We start from the raw sequence: 17,769 nt of genomic DNA, 5'->3' as shown, positions 1-17,769 counted from the left end.
GCAAGAACACTGGAGTGGGTTGCCATTTCCTTCTCCAATGCATGAAAGTGAAAAGTGAAAGTGAAGTCACTCAGTCGTGTCCGACTCTTCGAAACCCCATGGACTGCAGCCTACCAGGCTCCTCCGTCCATGGGAGTTTCCAGCCAAGAGTACTGGAGTGGGGTGCCATCGCCTTCTCCGGAGAGTCTATCTAATTAATTCTAATTGCATTCAAGCATGAGGTAAGCACTGTGGCTGTTGTGTATGAGTATGTGTGGGAGCATTTTGAGGGGAAAGGATGTAGGACTTTTGAGTAGAGGGGAGGAACTGTGAAACAGTCATTTAGAAGCATAGGCAAGTGAATTTACTTGGAGAATGTGGTAGGATTGCCAGGCAACCCTGAGTGCCAATTTGAGGTTAATGTCTGTGAGCTGAAAGTTGGACCAATTATCCCACGAACCTGTGTTTTTGCCTGGCAACTTGGAGCAGGTGGAGAGTCAGGTTTAATCATGCCCAGGGCTTGTCCTTGTTCTTAAGAAGAGGCAGAGGTGGCAAAGAGAATGAGGGCGTTTGATCAAGAGAGTGATTATAATGACAAAGCATGAGTTTAAAGAAAGACAGACCAGGAGGGTCATGAGGACCTGTGGAATGATTGGCGGTGAGGGGTGTAAGGGTCATCCATCTAGAAGCCTCAATGAGATCACATAATTACAGGAACTTGAGCACCGGTGTGGCTGAGCCAGGAGGATAAGCAGTTGTCATCAGAGGGAATACTTCAAGTCAAGATTTCTTGAAGGTGATACAGTTGTTGGTGATGATAAGGTCAAGATTATGACCATGGAGCTGGGTAGCTGCCGCAGGGTGAGTGAAAAATAGGTTACTGGAAGAAGTGATGTCAAGAAACTTAAGAGGCCAAGGTGTTGGATGACCCATCCACATGGATTCTGAGGTCATCGTGTATAATGACAGAGTGCTAGGAAGGACACAGAGAGATAGGTGAGTGAGGTTTGTTGTGGTGTCGGCAACAAGGACGTCTGGATGGTGGTGATGACTGCACTGACCCACCTCCAAGGATCTGAGCATGTGTGTGTGTGTGTGTGTGTGTGTGTATTTAAGTGAGGAGCATATGTGATTAGAAGGCAGTGCTTGGGAGCAAGGAAGAGGAGACACACCCCACTTTCAGACCTTAAATGTAGGTAGAGGTGCAGGTGAAAATGTTGAAATGGACAAGAGTTAGGACAAAAAGGTGAAGAGGATATTCAGAGAAGAGCTGTTGCTGTCAGGAAGTCTCTGGCCCATAGACTGTGAGCTCCAGGGCCCACAACACCAGGATGGGGAGGGCTAGAAATAGGGTGAGATTAGGTGTTGTGCAGAGCAGGGAGGGGATGAGGTCCTGTGATGATGGATGATGAGGTGCTGTAGGGGGCTCGGGCTTTTAGTGGGGGCCAAGCCGAACAGGTGAGATGGTTGGATACCATCACCAACTCAATGGACATGAATTTAAGCAAACTCAGGGAGATCGTGGAGGACGGAGGAGCCTGGAGTGCTGCAGTCCATGGGGTCACAGAGAGTCAGACACAACTCAGTGACTGAACAACAACAAGCTGAATAGGGGGTGGGCTTCATAGGTTTGGCCCGATGGTCTCTTGAGAGAAGGTGGGTTCAAGCTGGACCCTGGTCCCCTGAGGTTGCATCAAGGATTTGGGTGGTGCCTTGGGCAAGAATGAACCAGATCTAGAGCAGGGATGTCGTGTGTTCCTGGGCCAGGCGATTGAGGTAAACAAGAGAGGCTGCCTGGGCCAGCACCGGGGTACCACATCACTGCTTCTCCATCTCCGATATGCAAACAGAGCACCTGGGGATGCTGTTAAAATACAGATTCTGATTGAAGAGGTCTGGGGTGGAGCCTGAGATTCTGCATTTCTCACAAGCTCCTGGGTGATGTCCATGCTGCTGGTCTACAGTCCGCACTTTGAGTAGTGAGGACTGGGGGTCCATGGTCTGCTAAAGGGAGCAGCTGCTTCTCATCTGTACTTACTGTCGTCATCTAAAAATGATGGCTCACTGGTGTTCTTATTTTTAAAAAGAAGCCATATAGGGATTTTTATGTAAAATCATTTAAAAATATTGGTAAATAATAAAGAGCTTGTAAAACACTGGATGGGGGGCAAATAAAACATGTGTGTGGGTTGAATTCCACTTAAGGCACATGGGTGTGTGATTCTGAAGGAGAGGAATTAGGATGGGGTGGAGTAGGGGTGGTGGGGAGTGGGTGGGTTAGGGGAGCACTGGCCCGGAAGTTAGCTTTTCCAAGTCACCGAAATGGCTCTGCCTCTGGCACTCGAGGTCACCATTTATGTGACATTTGAAAGTTAAAAAAACAAGTTTCCAGGCACCTGGGCTGATGCTTGCCCCTGCCAGGCTTCCAGCCTGGGTGCATTCTCACCTCTACAGAAATGTCCTTTCAGCTTCTGTGATCTAGAATACCCTCCACCTGCCCCAGCCCCCACCTCCCAATCTATCCCACTGGCTTTCAAAGTGGTTTAGGTGATGGAGCACCTGGAAATCTCAGTTTTCTGCATGAAACGCCAAGAAATATTGACATATTTAATTCCATCACTCAGACCAAGAACGATTTTCTAGCAGGAAATATGACCATAGTGTATGTACGTAGGTCTCTGCAACTCAAAAGAAGAATAATCACACATAAAATATTTTGAAGAAAACACATTCCTGGCCTCCCATTAGCATTTATTTCCACTTGATCATTCTGTCTGTTCCCCTCAGCCCTCACTAGCTGGCAAATGGTAGCAGGCACCCAAAGTTTAAGAAAGGTGTATTTTTTTTTTTAAGAAAAAACACAACATAGAAAAAATTCTATATGTTAAGCTAATGTGTTCTGGGAATTGGAATGTCTATTTTTCTATTTTAGTGAAGGAAACCTATCACTGAGCTTGTAGAATGCTAGTATTCCAAGTAGGAGTGGGCTGAAAACTTGCCCAAATGCCATCCATTCTTCAAAGTCTAGGTGAAGACCCACCTTCTTCTCTACTGAGCCTTCTTAGGTTCTGTTTGCTCCTCTTCATCATTTATCACCCTCATTGCTGAGCTGCTCTGTCCAAAACATACACTGAATTCTTAGTTATGAGGCTTCCCAGGTGGTGCTAGTGGTAAAGAACCCACCTGCCAATGCAGGAGACATAAGAGACCAGGGTTCGATCCCTGGGTTGGAAAGATCCCCTGGAGGAGGGCATGGCAACCCACTCCAGTATTCCTTCCTGGAGAATCCCAGGGGCAGAGAAGCCTGGTGGGCTACAGTCCATAAAGAGTCAGACACATATACCATCTTCAATGAATGTATTGTGTAGCTGTCCTGCTGTAAGCTCACACAGACTGGGACTACATCTTGCACCTTTGCTGAGCCAGCAGAGAGCAGATTCATGAAATCCTTAATTGCTAACTTCTCTCTGCATCTCAGGACCTCAGCAACTCCTAACCTCCCACGAGTCTCAGAAACACTCTGAGTCTGATCAGGTTGTATGGCGTCACCCTGCAGAAACAACGCCCATTCACGTGACAAAGTGAAGGTGTCAGCTGTTCAGTGGTGTCCAACTTTTTGCAACCCCATGGACTGTAGCCTGCCAGGCTACCCTGTCCTTGGAATTCTCCAGAAGAATACTGGAGTAGATAGCGATTCCCTTCTCCAGGGGATCTCCCTGACCCATGGATCGAACCTGGGTCTCCTGCCCTGCAGGCATTCTTTACCATCTGAGTTACATTTCACCATGATATTGGGAGATTCTTCAAACTCCCTAAATCTCCTTTTTGGAGCTTACTATAAGAATTCTACTTTCCCTGTAGGGTTGAAACAGTGCATAGCTTTGGTATAGAAAGCCCTAGATTCAAATCTTGGTCCTATCACTTATTAATCATAGGACTTGATGAGGTACTTGAATTCTTTAAGCCTCAATGTCTCTATCAGCAAAATGAGACTAATGCTTAGACCTCTATTATAGAGCTAACATGTGGGGTGCAATTATTTTTGTCCCCCTCCTCCTCTCTCCTTTCTACTTGTATGTGTGTGTGTACATGTGCGTGTGTATGTGTATGCGTGTGTCCATTCAGTGGTGTCAATGTTTTGTGACCCTATGGACTATATAGCCCACCAAGTTCCCCATCCTTTGGATTCTCCAGGCAAGAATACTGGAGTGGGTTGCCATTTCCTCTTCCAGGAGCTTTTCCCCACACAAGGATTGAACCCAAATCTCCTGCATTGCAGGCGGATTCTTTACCGCTGAGCCACTGGGGAAGCCCTCTCTGCCTGCGAGTCCCTCCCCATTTCTAAGGGTCCACTGGCTATTGGAGACTGCTGGATGTTTGGACATCATGACCTGCCCCACTGCAAATGGAAGGGCAAGGAGAGCGAAGCTGGTCTTAAGCTCTTCCTTCCAGTGCCCGTCTTCTCCCAGGCTGCCATACTAAGGCATTCATTCAACATTCATTCCCAGACTGAGACACTTCCACACAGGTCTAATGATTTCCCATCCTCCCCTCACCAGTCTTTTCCTGTTTACATGGCCCCCTGAGGTACAGAGCTCCATTTTCTCTGTGGGATCCTCCCTTCAGGTAAACCCCGACCTCTAAGCAGCGTTCTTATACATCCTGAAGACTCATTCCCCCCACCTCCAAGCTGTTCCTGTGATTACAAAATGTTTAATTGTGGACCTCATCAAAGAGCATTCATAATGCAACTTTGTTTCTCAAAGAAAATTCCCAGGGGAATTCAAGGTCTTGGGAGTGTGGGTATCCTGGGTTTATGATTATTGGGCATTTTTGAGCTTTTCTGGTGGAGTTCTTTACCCTTGTGGCCAGAGCAGGGTGGGAGGGGACCCAGCGGTGTTGTGGGGACGCTGGGGAGCATGATGAGTGAGGAGATGGAGCACCTAGGGTCTGGATCTGAAATTTGCATGGGTGACTGTGTGACCGGGAGCAGGTCTGCTGACAGATGGGTCTTAAAACCATCTTCTTCCTCCAGCAGTGCCTTTCTGATGCCTCCTCTTCAGTCTTCTCTGTGGTCCTCTCCCCTAGGCTTTTTCTTGTGTCTCATCTCTCCTCTTTCCACTCCCTGGGTTAGCTTCTCTACTCCCATGGCTCTCATTGCCGCCCCTCCGAGAAGGGCCCCTTAGTCTACACCTGTAGCTGAAACTCTCAGTTTTATGCATCTGACTCTCTGACTTGACCTCCATGTGGACACCTTCCAGATACCTCAAAATAGGGATGCTCCGAATCAAACACACAATTTCCCCAGCAACTCACTCAAGTAGATTGCCTCACAGTTACTAGTCCATGTTTTCTCCTCTGGACCAAGAAGCCAGAAATCCTGGAACTGTCACATCAGCCCTCTCTTTCACTGTCTATTCAACCTGTCTGAACCAGAGGATGAGATGCCTTGGTATCTGCCAGCGGTGCTCCATGGGCACCGCCCTTCTGGCTACTTGCCTGGACTCTTGCAGTGCGGTCTGATCACCTCTGCCCATGGCACTCAGCCTTTCCCAGCTCCAACTCACTAGCAGTAAAGCCCTGGATGATTAACGGGACTCTTTCTGCTTCTGTCAAATGAGATCTAGAGAAGACAATCTCATCAAGGCCCTATCAGTCTTAGTTCAATTATTGTCCCCATTGCTTACAACCCTGCAACAGAACCTTGCCTCGGGGTTCTTTCCTCTTCTCCCAGCCACCCTCCCAGTGATTTCTAGAGGGAACTTTTCATGACTGGAGGAAGTCCTGTGATGTCCTCCAGGACTGCTTTATGCCTGTTGCCCTCTCTGGCCTTGGCACCTCCCCATGCGCTTCCAGTTCAAGGTGTGCATCAATGTTCAGCATGCCCTCACCCTCACCAGCACTCTCATACTTCCAGGCTGCTTATTTCCTCTTCCCGCCATTCGGATTTCTCTCTCCACCCCTGTCAGTTCTTTTCCTCTCCTGAAACTCACCTTTTCTTTCCTTGGGTCTGTCTTGTGAACTCAGCCTTATTACTCAAGGTCCACATTAAGCCTCACGCTTTACCTAGCGATGCACTAACAGCTTTTACACATCTTCCCCCTCCCCTCACTTACACACCTGCCCCCCTCCACTTACACATGTGGGTCTTATTCACACATCTGCCTCCCCACTGGATTCTGAGCTCCTTAAAGGTCCAAACATTGCATTCCCGGAGCCCAGTATGGTGGCCAAGAAGATGCAGATTCAGTAATTGTACTGTGATTGAATGGCTCCACAAATCCATGAAATAACATCCAATCTCCGTATTTTGCCACTTTAGACTATTTCCATTCCAGACTCGTCCACTCTCAGCTATTTTCCTGAAAGCACTTAAGTCAACTGTGTCATTCATCCTTTTGTTATCCTGTCCTGAACACACCCATCACCACAGTGGGACCTTCTGCTGCCCAACCTCCCTTGCTCTCCTGTCTACAGCTTATCTCCTGTTTTAAGTCCAACAAAATGTCACTTCTTCCTTGTCCTTATTCCTGAGCCAGGAGTGACTTCCTCTTCCCAGGGTTCCACTTTTACATTTCTTAGCATTGGGAGCCTTGTAATAAAGTGATGGTATCAATTTAATTCATCTGTTACTGACTCGTACTTCCGGACCCTCTGACTATGTTCAGGGTCTCCATCAAGGTTATACTTATCACGTATACCATGGGTCTATTCAAGACTCACCCAGTGATGGTCCATGAGCATCTTTAAACTCATTCATCCCCATATCTCCACCCCCACCAGCTTCCTAGTGAAGATGATCCAATCTCTTCCCTGGTCCATAGAAACAGTCTTCTAACTGGTATTCTGTTGCCATGACATCCTGCATAAACTTTTAACTGTGCAGACCTGACCAAGTCCCACCTCTTACCATTCTTCCCATTGTTCTTGGGGGAACCACCCAAACCCTCAACAGAATCTGTCCCACGTGCCTGCTTCTCCAGCCCCCCTCCCCATCAGTTCCCCCTTGCTCTCTGCTGTCCAGCAGTGCTGTCCTTCTAAGTGCTCTGGACTCCTTCCTATGCAAGGGCTGAAAGGGAAAGTGAAAGTGGCTCAGTCGTGTCCGACTCTTTGCGACCCCATGAACTATATAGTCCATGGAATTCTCCAGGCCAGAATACTGGAGTGGGTAGCGTTTCCCTTCTCCAGGGTATCTTCCCAACCCAGGGATTGAACCCAGGTCTCCTGCATTGCAAGGCTGGATGCAGGCTATTCCTTTGCAGGGAATTTTCTTCAGCTTTTCTTGGTGGGCTTGATGAACACCCCTCCCCAATCTTCGGGTCCCCACTCAATCATCACTCCTTTTTCTCCTGACTCCCACCACTCTGTCAGCTCCCCCTGATTGTACACTCAGCATTTATCATGGTTTTTCAGCCTCCTAGAAGGATTATTGGGGGGCAGAGCCATGTCTTTTTATTCACCACTGTCCTCTCCCCAAATCTCTGTCCTGTAGAGTAAGTGCTTGGTATCTACCTGTTACATAGATGCCAGTGTGTATGTGTTGGGCTGCCCTGGTGACTCAGACAGTAAAGAATCCGCCTGCAATGCCGGAGATCCAGGTTTGTTCCCTGGGTTGGGAAAATTCCCCGGAGAAGGGAATGGCTACCCACTCCAGTATTCTTGCCTGGAGAATCCCATGGACAGAGGAGCCTTGCAGGCTACAGTCCACAGAGTCACAAAGAGTCAGACACAACTGAGCGATTAACATACACACATGTATGTGTGGGCCATAACAGACTGGAGAAGGGGCTGACTCATTCATCTTCATTGGGAGCAAGAAGTATGCTGGGTATGTGACTACGTGTGCGTGTATATGTGTATATTCAGAGTTTTGAATGGCAGCAGATAACACAAAAAGCATTAGAGCCCATGTACACACATTCGAGAGGCAGCACTGGAGGAACAGTCTGGCTCAGAGCCCATCTGAGCAGAAAACAGAGTAATGGTGAGATGATGCCTTGGGCTCGATCTCACAGGATCCCGAGAAATTTCCTGGGGCAGAGTTTGTTACCGGGTGTGGATTGGTGGAGGAGCTTCTTGCTCCCAGGATGTGCCTTGTGTTTCTCACATGCACGGCTTTTAAGATTTAAATGATTTGAATGTGGGGACTGTATTTTATCTATCTTGGACTCCTCTCTTCCCATAACAGCTCTCGCTGGATTGATGAATTGATCCTAATCAAAGAATGAGCTCTGGCAAGATTTGTTCATTCATTCAATCATTCATTCATCATTTACTGCACACCTACCTGGGTGGCGCTAGGGGTAAATCTGCCTGTCAATGCAGGAGATGCAATAAACCTAGGTTCAACCCTTGGGTTGGGAAGATCCCCCAGAGTAGGAAATGGCACCCCACTCCAGTATTCTTGACTGGAAAGTTCATGGGCAGAGGAGCCTGGTGGACTACAATCCATGGGGCTGCAAAGTGTCAGACACGACTGTGCAACTAACCACACACTGTTCATGTTTTTATTCAGCATTTATTGTATTGCACCCCTACTAATTACTAGGCATGGGGCTACAGTTGTGAAGACAGGCATGTTTCCTGTGTGCTCAGATCTTATATAGTGTGGAGGGAATTTGGATGGTGCAATTGGCGCAGGACTAGGAAGGATCGGGGCAATGAGATCTCAAAGAAAGAGAAACTAACCTAGACTCGGGGTGGCGGTTAGGGCAGTCTCCCTGGAGGAGGTGATTTCTAAAGCTGGAGTCAACCAGGAGTGGGGGATAAGTGCAATGAGTATTTCAGCAGAGAAACAGCATGAGTAAACGTTCAGAGAATTCCAGGACATTCACTGATTCATCACAACAGGAGGGAAGGGTGGGGAGTGGAGGTGACTGATAAGGCTGGAACTTGTGTGAGCACCTGCCTGCTGATAGGAGGTGCTGAGCCAAGTACTTTAATAAATTCAGTTTTACTGTATCTTCAGAACAGCCCTATGAGGCAAGGATCATTGTTCTATTTTTTTCAGAAAAGGCTCAAGAAAATTCAGCAGCTCCAGAAAGCTTGCCCAACTGTCCAGCAGCCAGGCCACACTTCCGATCTTTGGTCCAGTCCTCTCCTATCCCTGTACCACCTCTGGATTCTGAGACTGTGGAGGAGGAAAGGCAACGATGCTGAGCAGACAAGGGGACCAGAAGCGCCAGCACATCCCTGACAATGTGGCCAGTCTGCATCCCTAGGCTCCCGGCTGGTCTCCACCGTAATTAGGAGTTGCTGTGTGCTGCTTAGTGGGGGTGGGAGGGGAGCTCAAAAGGCCACCTCTGCAGACAGTGCTGTTGGCCACGGAGTGCATTCACCTCTTGTCTTAACAATATTCAAATGAGGCCTCCAACCCATGGTGCTCAGAGCTAGCACCTGGCTGCACAATTTGGAATGAGCTTCACAGGCATGAAGGCCTCATTATGTAATTAGGTCTTTGGAAAATGAGCTATTCTTCAGCCACTGCAATCAGAGGGCTTGATGTAGCCCCGGGGCTCCGAGGGGATGCTGGGGGGTGTGTCTCTGTGGCTCACTGCTGCTGCTGCAGCAATCTTGTCATTAAAAGCAAGCAGTTTCCAGGGGGTCTCAGCCTCCATGACAAGGAAAGAGGGCTTTCTTTTCCTTTACCTTCCTGTAGAGAACAGCGTAGAGGTCATGGAGGGTCTGGAGAAGTGACTCTAAATCCGAGCTCGCATCATGATCACTGGGAGGGTTCATTAAAACACAGATTGCCAGGCACACCCCCAGAGTTTCTGTTGAGCTGGGTTTGGGTGGGGCCAGAGAGCTTGCATTTATAACAAATTCCTGGGTGATGCTGTTGCTGCTAACCTGGGGACCACACTGGGAGAACCACTCTCTACAGTGAAGAGAGTCACCCAAGCCCAGCTTCCTCAGGAAGACGCTCTACCCCAGTCCCCAATCAAAGCTGAACTTCTCCCTCCCCACGAACACACAGGGTCACTGTGAGCTTCAGACTTTAGTGAGGGAGGCAGGCAGGGGAGGTTATTAAGTTATTCTGATTTTTCAGATTAGGGGGCTGAGGTCCAAGTTCCCATGACTTGGAAATGGTAGAACTGGGTCTAAAATCTTGTCACTCAAGGCTTAAATTTGCAATGAGTAGACCATTAGCAGTTCGTTACTTCCTTTAGCTCAGGGGCTGGGGCAAGAGGAGCCGGGCATCAAAATCGATGTTCTTTTCCAGAAATGGAATATTTCCTGCCACATTAGTAAACAAGGGTGTCATAGTCATCAGTGATTGCAGGCCTCCAATTCGACTTCCAGAGCCTCAGGGCACTCAGGAAGGAGAAAAATACCTGTGATCTGGCAGCCGTCAGGACTGCAGCCACTCCCTACGGTGAGCCCCAAGGGAGCTCAGACTGTGAGAAGACACAGGATGTGGGCTCAGGATAATTGAGATGCATATGAAAGGAATGATTTCAGTGAGCCTAGACTCCCGCATCTTCCCATAGACAAGCACTAAATTTCTTAACTTGGGATATCTGGTTTTCTTTAATTAACAATAATCTTTTTAATGTTCAGGCTACCTGCCCTTCATTGCAAAACTTCTATATAAACTGCCTCCTCCCCTCATCTCCTTGGAACAGGAATGGTTCTCTCAGGGTCACTTGAAATGCTCTCTTGGGCTTGGAAGTCCTAAAAACTCTCATCAAATGAAATATAACTCTCAACTTTTAGGTTGTGAATATTTTTTAAGTCAACATCTCTTCCTAGGTCTCCAGCTGAACTATTTCTCCCACCCTCCTTCTAGCGGGTTAAGGCCATTCACCAACTTCTTGAGATGGAGTAGCAGTGATGCTCACCACTTCCAGATTTTTGTCCCCTATAAACCTCCCACATGCTCTGCTCCTAATGTTTGTTCTCCTGCCTGCTTGTGGATGTCAACTTCCAGAGTGGCTTTGGATTTCATCAGAACCTGAGGTCTTTAATACATGTATGGAGGAGAGTCATCCATGAGTTGAATAACTATCCAGAAGTCTATGTGATTAACTTCTGTTGTATTAAGTCCCTAACATTTGGGGGTCCATTTGTTTTGGCTGCCTGAGTGCATGCATGCTTATTCACTCAGTTGTATCTGACTCTTGGCAACCCTATGGACTATAGCCCACTGGGCTCCTTTGTCCATGGGATTTTCCAGGTGAGAATATTGGAGTGGGTTTCCATTTCTTCCTCCAGGGGAGATCTTCCCAACCCGCATCTCTTGCATCTCCTGCACTGCAGGTAGAGTGTTCATCTATGAGCCACCAGGGAGAATATTGGAGTGGGTTGCCATTTCTTCCTCCAGGGGAGATCTTCCCAACCCACATCTCCTGCACTGCAGGTAGATTGTTTACCCATGAGCCACCAGGGAAGCCCCTTTGGCTGCCTAACCTGCCTTAATTCACGTGGTTGGTTTTCTCATAGTTTGATCCTAGAACTGCTTGCACCAGAATCACCGGCTTTCTAAAAATGCCGATTTCTATTCATCCCTACTTAAATGGATTTCTGAGCTGCAGAGCCTGGCAATCAGTATTTTAAAAAAGTATCTCAGGTAGTTCTTTTTAAAAATATTTATTTATTTGACTGTACCAGGTCTTAGTTGCAGCATGTGAGGTTTTAGTTGAGGTATATGGGATCTAGTTCCCTGATTAGGGATGGAGCTGGTGTCCCCTGCATTGGGAAAGGAATTCCTAACCACTGGACCACCAGGGAAGTCCCACAGGTAGTTGTTATGTGTGCTAAAGTTTGACAATTGTATTCTAGATCTGGGTTGGCCAATTATGGCCCACGGCCAAATGTGGTCTGCCACCTGCTTTTATACAGCCTGTGAGCTACAAATAGGGTTTACAAAAGAAGAATAATAGAATAATACTTGGCAAGAGTAATAGAATAACACTTTACAATGTGTGAAAAGTTTTATTGGAACACGGCCATGTCTATTTGTTTACACTCTGTCTTTGGCTGCTTTTGTGCTCCAAGGGCAGCTTGAGTGGTTGCAACAGAGGCCATATGGCCTGCAGAGTCTAAAATATTTATTATCTGGATTTTCACAGGAAAAGTTTGCTGACCCCTTGTTCTAGATCTTAAAACTCTACTTTAGAAGATGGATGGTAATGTGTACCTATGTCATCATGAGCTACAGATTTACATTCCCTTGGGGCATGAAGAAATGAGGACAAATATTATTATGCACTCATTCATTTATTTATCCTTTCTTTTGGTAAACATTTGTTGAATGCTCTTGGAGTGCTGGGTATTGAGATCCAAAAGAGAACATGATAGGTGAATAATACATAAGCTTGGCAATTATGTTTTTTTTCCATGACACTGAAGCTCATTATTACATGAAAGGTTAAATATTAACTAATCTCTAATTACTGTATAACAATGTTACGTCTTGCTGCTCAGGGATTTTTGTAGAAGCCATTAACAGAAAAGGTTCATACTTGGAGATAAGTGCACCTACTGTAGATCCTTCATTTCATAGGAATAAAAAAAGCAACAAGGACTGAGCTGGAAGCAATTGCAGACAGAGTCAGAGAACTCGATATTTTCTCTTCCAGCCCAGAAGAACATAAACCAGTAGGAGAGGCAAAAGTGTCCTGAGGGCAAACACCTAACACCAGCAGTGGAAGAAGAAGAAAGTCTGGAACGCCCGGAAGTCACACTGGGAGAAGAGATACGATCAGGTTATGTTTACCCAGCCTGGCCCTCACCGCCTAGAAAGCTAAATGGCAGGAAGGGAACAGGTGGACCAGAGACAGAGGATTTGATAGAATTCACTAGATGCCAAGGGCAGGAAAGGGAGCAAAGCTAACTCTCATATGATTCAAACATAAATTAATGTCTCAGGGGTCTAGTCTGGGATTGGTGTGTAGTTAAGTTGGAAGGCGTTTCTAGGTAGCACTGATTCTCAGTATCAGGTAGGGTCCAGATTTAAAGTCAAGGGAGTACATCCAAGTTGATGAAAAGAGTTCCTGAATTAGGACCTCCTTTTAGAAGTTGAGTGAAAACAAAGCAGCAGAGTCCTATTGCCACTCTTGCCCAGTCTAGGGCTCAGGGCCCAGTTCTAGCTTTGATGGAGATAACTGAAAGTCAAGGAAAGAACCAGGGCAGAAGTTCACACATGCAGCAGAAACCAAATAGGGAGGCTCAGGGTGCAAGATGTACCTAGAATTGGACTCTCACTCATGCACCAAACATGGCTCCATTGCAACTTAAGGTATAGCCAGCCACCTGACAAAGTTCTAGCCAAAAAGATACAAGAGAAATCATTGGGGGAACTTGTAGAAAAGCTCCTTCAAGAGGGCTGACTTAAGTGGGTAGGACATCTTTTTGCCCTCCTCTCCCTTCTTACTGCCTCCCAGAATATAGATGTGATGGATGATGCAGCAGCAGCCATTTCGGGCCATGAAGTGACTTTGAGAATGGAGGGGGACTTCCCTAGTGGTCCAGTAGTTAAGACTTTGCCTTCCAATGAAGTGGGTGTGAGTTTGATCTCTGGTCGGGGAGGTAAGATCCCACATGCCTCTCAGCCAAAAAACCCAAAACATAAAACACACACAAAAATTGTAACAAATTCAATAAAGATGTAAAAAGAGAGAATGGAAGAACATCCTTGGATAGTGTTGCTAAAAAATAAAAATCTGGGTGTTTTAAAACCTGGGAGCAACCACACCAGACTTTGGGTTGTCTGTCTCTAGACTTCTTTTATGTTAGATAAAAACAATATTCTACCTTGTTTAAGCAAGTTATTTGGGGTTTTTCATTATGTGATGCCAAATTTACTCCTAATGGACATCTCACCCCCCACTCAGAAGCATTTCCCAATGTATGGTTTATGTATTACAGATAGTGTACAAGACACTTTTAGAAAGTATTAACACCTTGTGAGTGCATATGCACTAAGTCACCTCAGTCATGTCTGACTCTTTGTGACCCTAGGGACCGTAGCCCTCCAGGCTCCTCTGTCCATGGAATTCACCAGGCAATAATAATACTGGAGTGGGTTGCCATTCCCTTCTCCAGAGGATCTTTCTGACCCAGGGACTGAATTCACATCTCTTATATGGCACCCCACTCCATTACTCTTGTCTGGAAAATCCCATGGATGGAGGAGCCTGGTAGGCTGCAGTCTGTGGGGTCGCTGAGAGTCGAACACGACTGAGTGACTTCACTTTCACTTTTCACTTTCATGCATTGGAGAAGGAAATGGCAACCCACTCCAGTGTTCTTGCCTGGAGAATCCCAGGGACGGGGGAGCCTGGTGGGCTGCCGTCTATGGGGTCACACAGGGTCGGACGTGACTGAAGTGACTTAGCAGCAGCAGCAGCAGTAGCAGCAGCATGCCTCCTGAATTGGCAGGCGGGTTCTTTACCACTAGCGCCACCTGGGGAGCCCAGCTCACCCTGAGAAAACCCATAATTCAAAAAAACACACGCACCCCAATGTTTACTGCAGCACTATTTACAACAGCCAAGACAAGGAAGCAGCCTAGATACACATCAACAGAGGGATGGATAAAGAAGTTGTGGTTCATATACACAATAGAATCTTACTCAGCCATAGAAGGAACAAAACTGGGTCATTTGTAGAGATGTGGATGAAGTTAGAGTCTGTCATACAGACTGTCATAAGTCAAAAAGAGAAAAACAAATATCATATATTAACACATATATGTTGAATCTAGAAAAATAGTACCATTGAACCTATGTGTAGGACAAGATTTAGGTACAGGCATAGAAAACAGACATGTAGACACAGCAGGGGAAGAAGAGGGTGGGACGGATTGGGAGAGTATCATTGACATATATACGCTACCATGTGTAAAATAGATAGCCAGTGTGAAAGTGCTGTATAGCAAGGGAGCTCTGCTTGGTGCTCTGTGATGACCTAAAGGGTTGGGATGGGAGGCGTGGGAGGAAGGCTGAAGAGAGAGGGGATGTATGTACACTTACAGCTGATTCACAGTATTGCACAGCAGAAACTAACATGACATTGTAATTACCTTCCAATTTAAAAAATAATTTAAAAACATGAGTGTTGACTGGAGAAATGGGGTGGACTATAAATTAGTTAATTAAATATATCAAATGGGAAGGAATAAATAAACCAATCTTAAGTTAGTATTTATGTAATTATATTAAAAGTAAACATTTTGATTAATATTTTAAAAAGAAAGCATTAATTCAGACAAGCATAGGTCTTATGATTATGTATTCATTTTAATGTATACTAGAGAAAATAGAGCCCAACACTTTGAATTTGTGATTTCATGGGTAAGACTCAGGTTGGTATTTACATTTAAAAAGTAAGTCAATTTAAATTAAACGGTTGAACAAATAATAGAAAAACCAGCCTGCAGAAATGGCAACAACCTTGAAGGTAGAATTTGAGTGAATGAATGTTTGCAAGCGATGCCGTGGGGAATGGTACTGAAACTGGACATGTCTTGTTTGCGCAAGACAGTCTTACCTGGCCCACAGCAAATGCTCAATAAATGTCTGCGGAATGAATGACAACATCCACCCCCGTCTCCCTGAATGAGCTCTGCCTTTTCCCCACACACCTCTTCTGTAGCCCACCCTCCCACTGCCACCCTCTGCAAAAGACCCCCAACCTCTTTTCTCGCCTGCTTTTCCCAACCTTCTAATATGCAATTTCTCTTTTCAAAGCACAAGAAGGTACTCTGCTCTTAGGGCTTTTATTTTTCAGGTTTTATTAAATGGAGCTTTTAGCCTCGGCCATTTTACAATTCCGCGTTGATCTCTCTTTTTGAACCGGCTCATTGGTTGGGGCCCATTTCGTGTGGTTGAAATAAAAGGAAACTGCCTCCCATATAGAAGATCTATGGCTGCTTGTTGCTCTTGTGCATAAATATATTTATCACCTGTGGCCAGACAGAACCCTGAGCAGAACCTGTCTCCTGAGGATGAGAGGAAAGAGGAATTCCCTGGCTTTCAACCCTTTCAACCAACTCAGTTCATCTCCCCCCGCCCTCCGCTACAGACACCTCCCTTAGCAACGCCCCCCCCACCCCCGACCCCTACTGCCCCAAACCCAGAAAAAGATCAGCAGTAATGCCCTGGGTGTGTGGGCCACAGTAAGGGTTTCAAAGTACTTTCAGATATCTCGCCTGAGTCTCTGCCTGCACAAAAGCATCTGGAATGCTTGTTTGTCCTCAGCCCCACAGTTTTAGGAGGGGATGGCCGTGGTCTCATGCTCACTAGCCATTGCAAAAATCCTAGAAAAGGCTGGGAAACACGTGTAGATAAGGAGGCTTTAGTCTAGAAAGAAGGCTAAATGGAATCTACAAGGAGGAGTGGGGATGTGCTGTATCTACACGGAGATGATCCATGATGTTACGGCAACTGGGCTGAGAGAGCAAATGGGAAGTCCCTATGGGAAGCAGAGTGGCAGATGGTGGAGAGAGAGAGAGGAACAGTGTAAAGTACAACCCAAAGGTCTTGGGTGGGAAAGCTGAGATCACTGAGAACCAGGTGGGGCAGGATGAGGACAGGGACTTTTACAAGGTGAGCCTGATAGTAATCAGGCGGGAAGTCATCAGATCAGCTCTGCTGGCACACAGAGACAGGACATCACTTTACCAGCAAAGGTGTGTCTAGTTAAAGCTATGGTTTTTCCAGTAGTCATGTATGGATGTGAGAGTTGGACCATAAAGAAAACTGAGGGCCGAAGGATTGATGCTTTTGAACTGTGGTGTTGGAGAAGACTCTTGAGAGTTCCTTGGACTTCAGGGAGATCAAACCACTCCATTCTAAAGGAAATCAGTCTTGAGTATTCATTGGAAGGACTGATGCTGAAGCTGAAGCTCCAGTGCTTTGGCCACTTGATGCGAAGAACTGACTCACTGGAAAAGACCCTGATGCTGGGAAAGATTGAAGGCAGGATGAGAAGGGACAACAGAGTATGAGATGGTTGGATGGCATCACCGACTTGATGGACTGAGTTAGAGCAAGTTCTGGGAGTTGATGGTGGACAGTGAAGCCTGTTGTGCTGCAGTCCATGGGACTGCAATGAGTCGGACATGACGGAGCAACTGAACTGAACAGAACACCTGTAGCTTCCGAAGTCTGGTTTTCTGAGATGTTGAAATCTGTCAGTACAACCTCTGCTGGTGGGAACTCCCCTGTTTGTAATAACATCTGGCACCATCTCTGAGCCTCATGGCAACCATGGTGCAAGTGGGTCCACGGTGATGTTCCCATTATACAGGTGAAGTAACTGAGGTTCAGAGAGTCTCACCCAAGGTTGTATTGATGACAAGTAGCAGAACCTTATCCAGATTCTTCAGTCCCCAGATCTAGGGCTCTTTATAGCACCCCAGAGTCCTTGCAATCTGAGACTCAATACAACAAGGTGTTTAGAACAGTTTTGAGCCCTAAAAGCTGATTGAAGGTAGATACAGATAAGCTGATTGAGTTGTGACCTTGCTAAAGTGATTCCGTCCCTTCCCTCCTCACTCCTGGCCCTTCAGTTTTCCTCTGTGTGACTGCATCTCTGTAAGTTCTACATCTAGTCGAGTCTTCTCCTTAACCTTCATTTGGCTTCATGATCTCACCGGTTACTTCTCCTCTTCCTCTTCCAGACAAATTTCATGAAGAGCAAGGTTTGGGGGCTGACAGTTTGTAGGCCTGTTATGTGTTATACCCCACATAGTCCCTGGTGGGTGGTAGAGAATCCACCTGCCAAGGAGGAGATGTGAGGGTTTGATCCCTGATCAGGAGGATCTCCTGGAGAAGGAAATGGCAA

General features: G+C 46.5%; 1 protein-coding gene across 1 annotated transcript in view; it reads right to left on the bottom strand.

Moving 5' to 3' along the window:
- The window catches only part of ASIC2 (acid sensing ion channel subunit 2), a 1,206,384-nt gene that overhangs the window by 373,925 nt on the left and 814,690 nt on the right, over positions 1–17,769 (bottom strand).

This window comes from Bos taurus, chromosome 19 (genome assembly GCF_002263795.3).
Source record: "Bos taurus isolate L1 Dominette 01449 registration number 42190680 breed Hereford chromosome 19, ARS-UCD2.0, whole genome shotgun sequence".
NCBI lineage: Eukaryota > Metazoa > Chordata > Mammalia > Artiodactyla > Bovidae > Bos > Bos taurus.
Note: the sequence above shows the minus strand (reverse complement) of the source record. Positions and strands in the feature narration are given on the sequence as shown.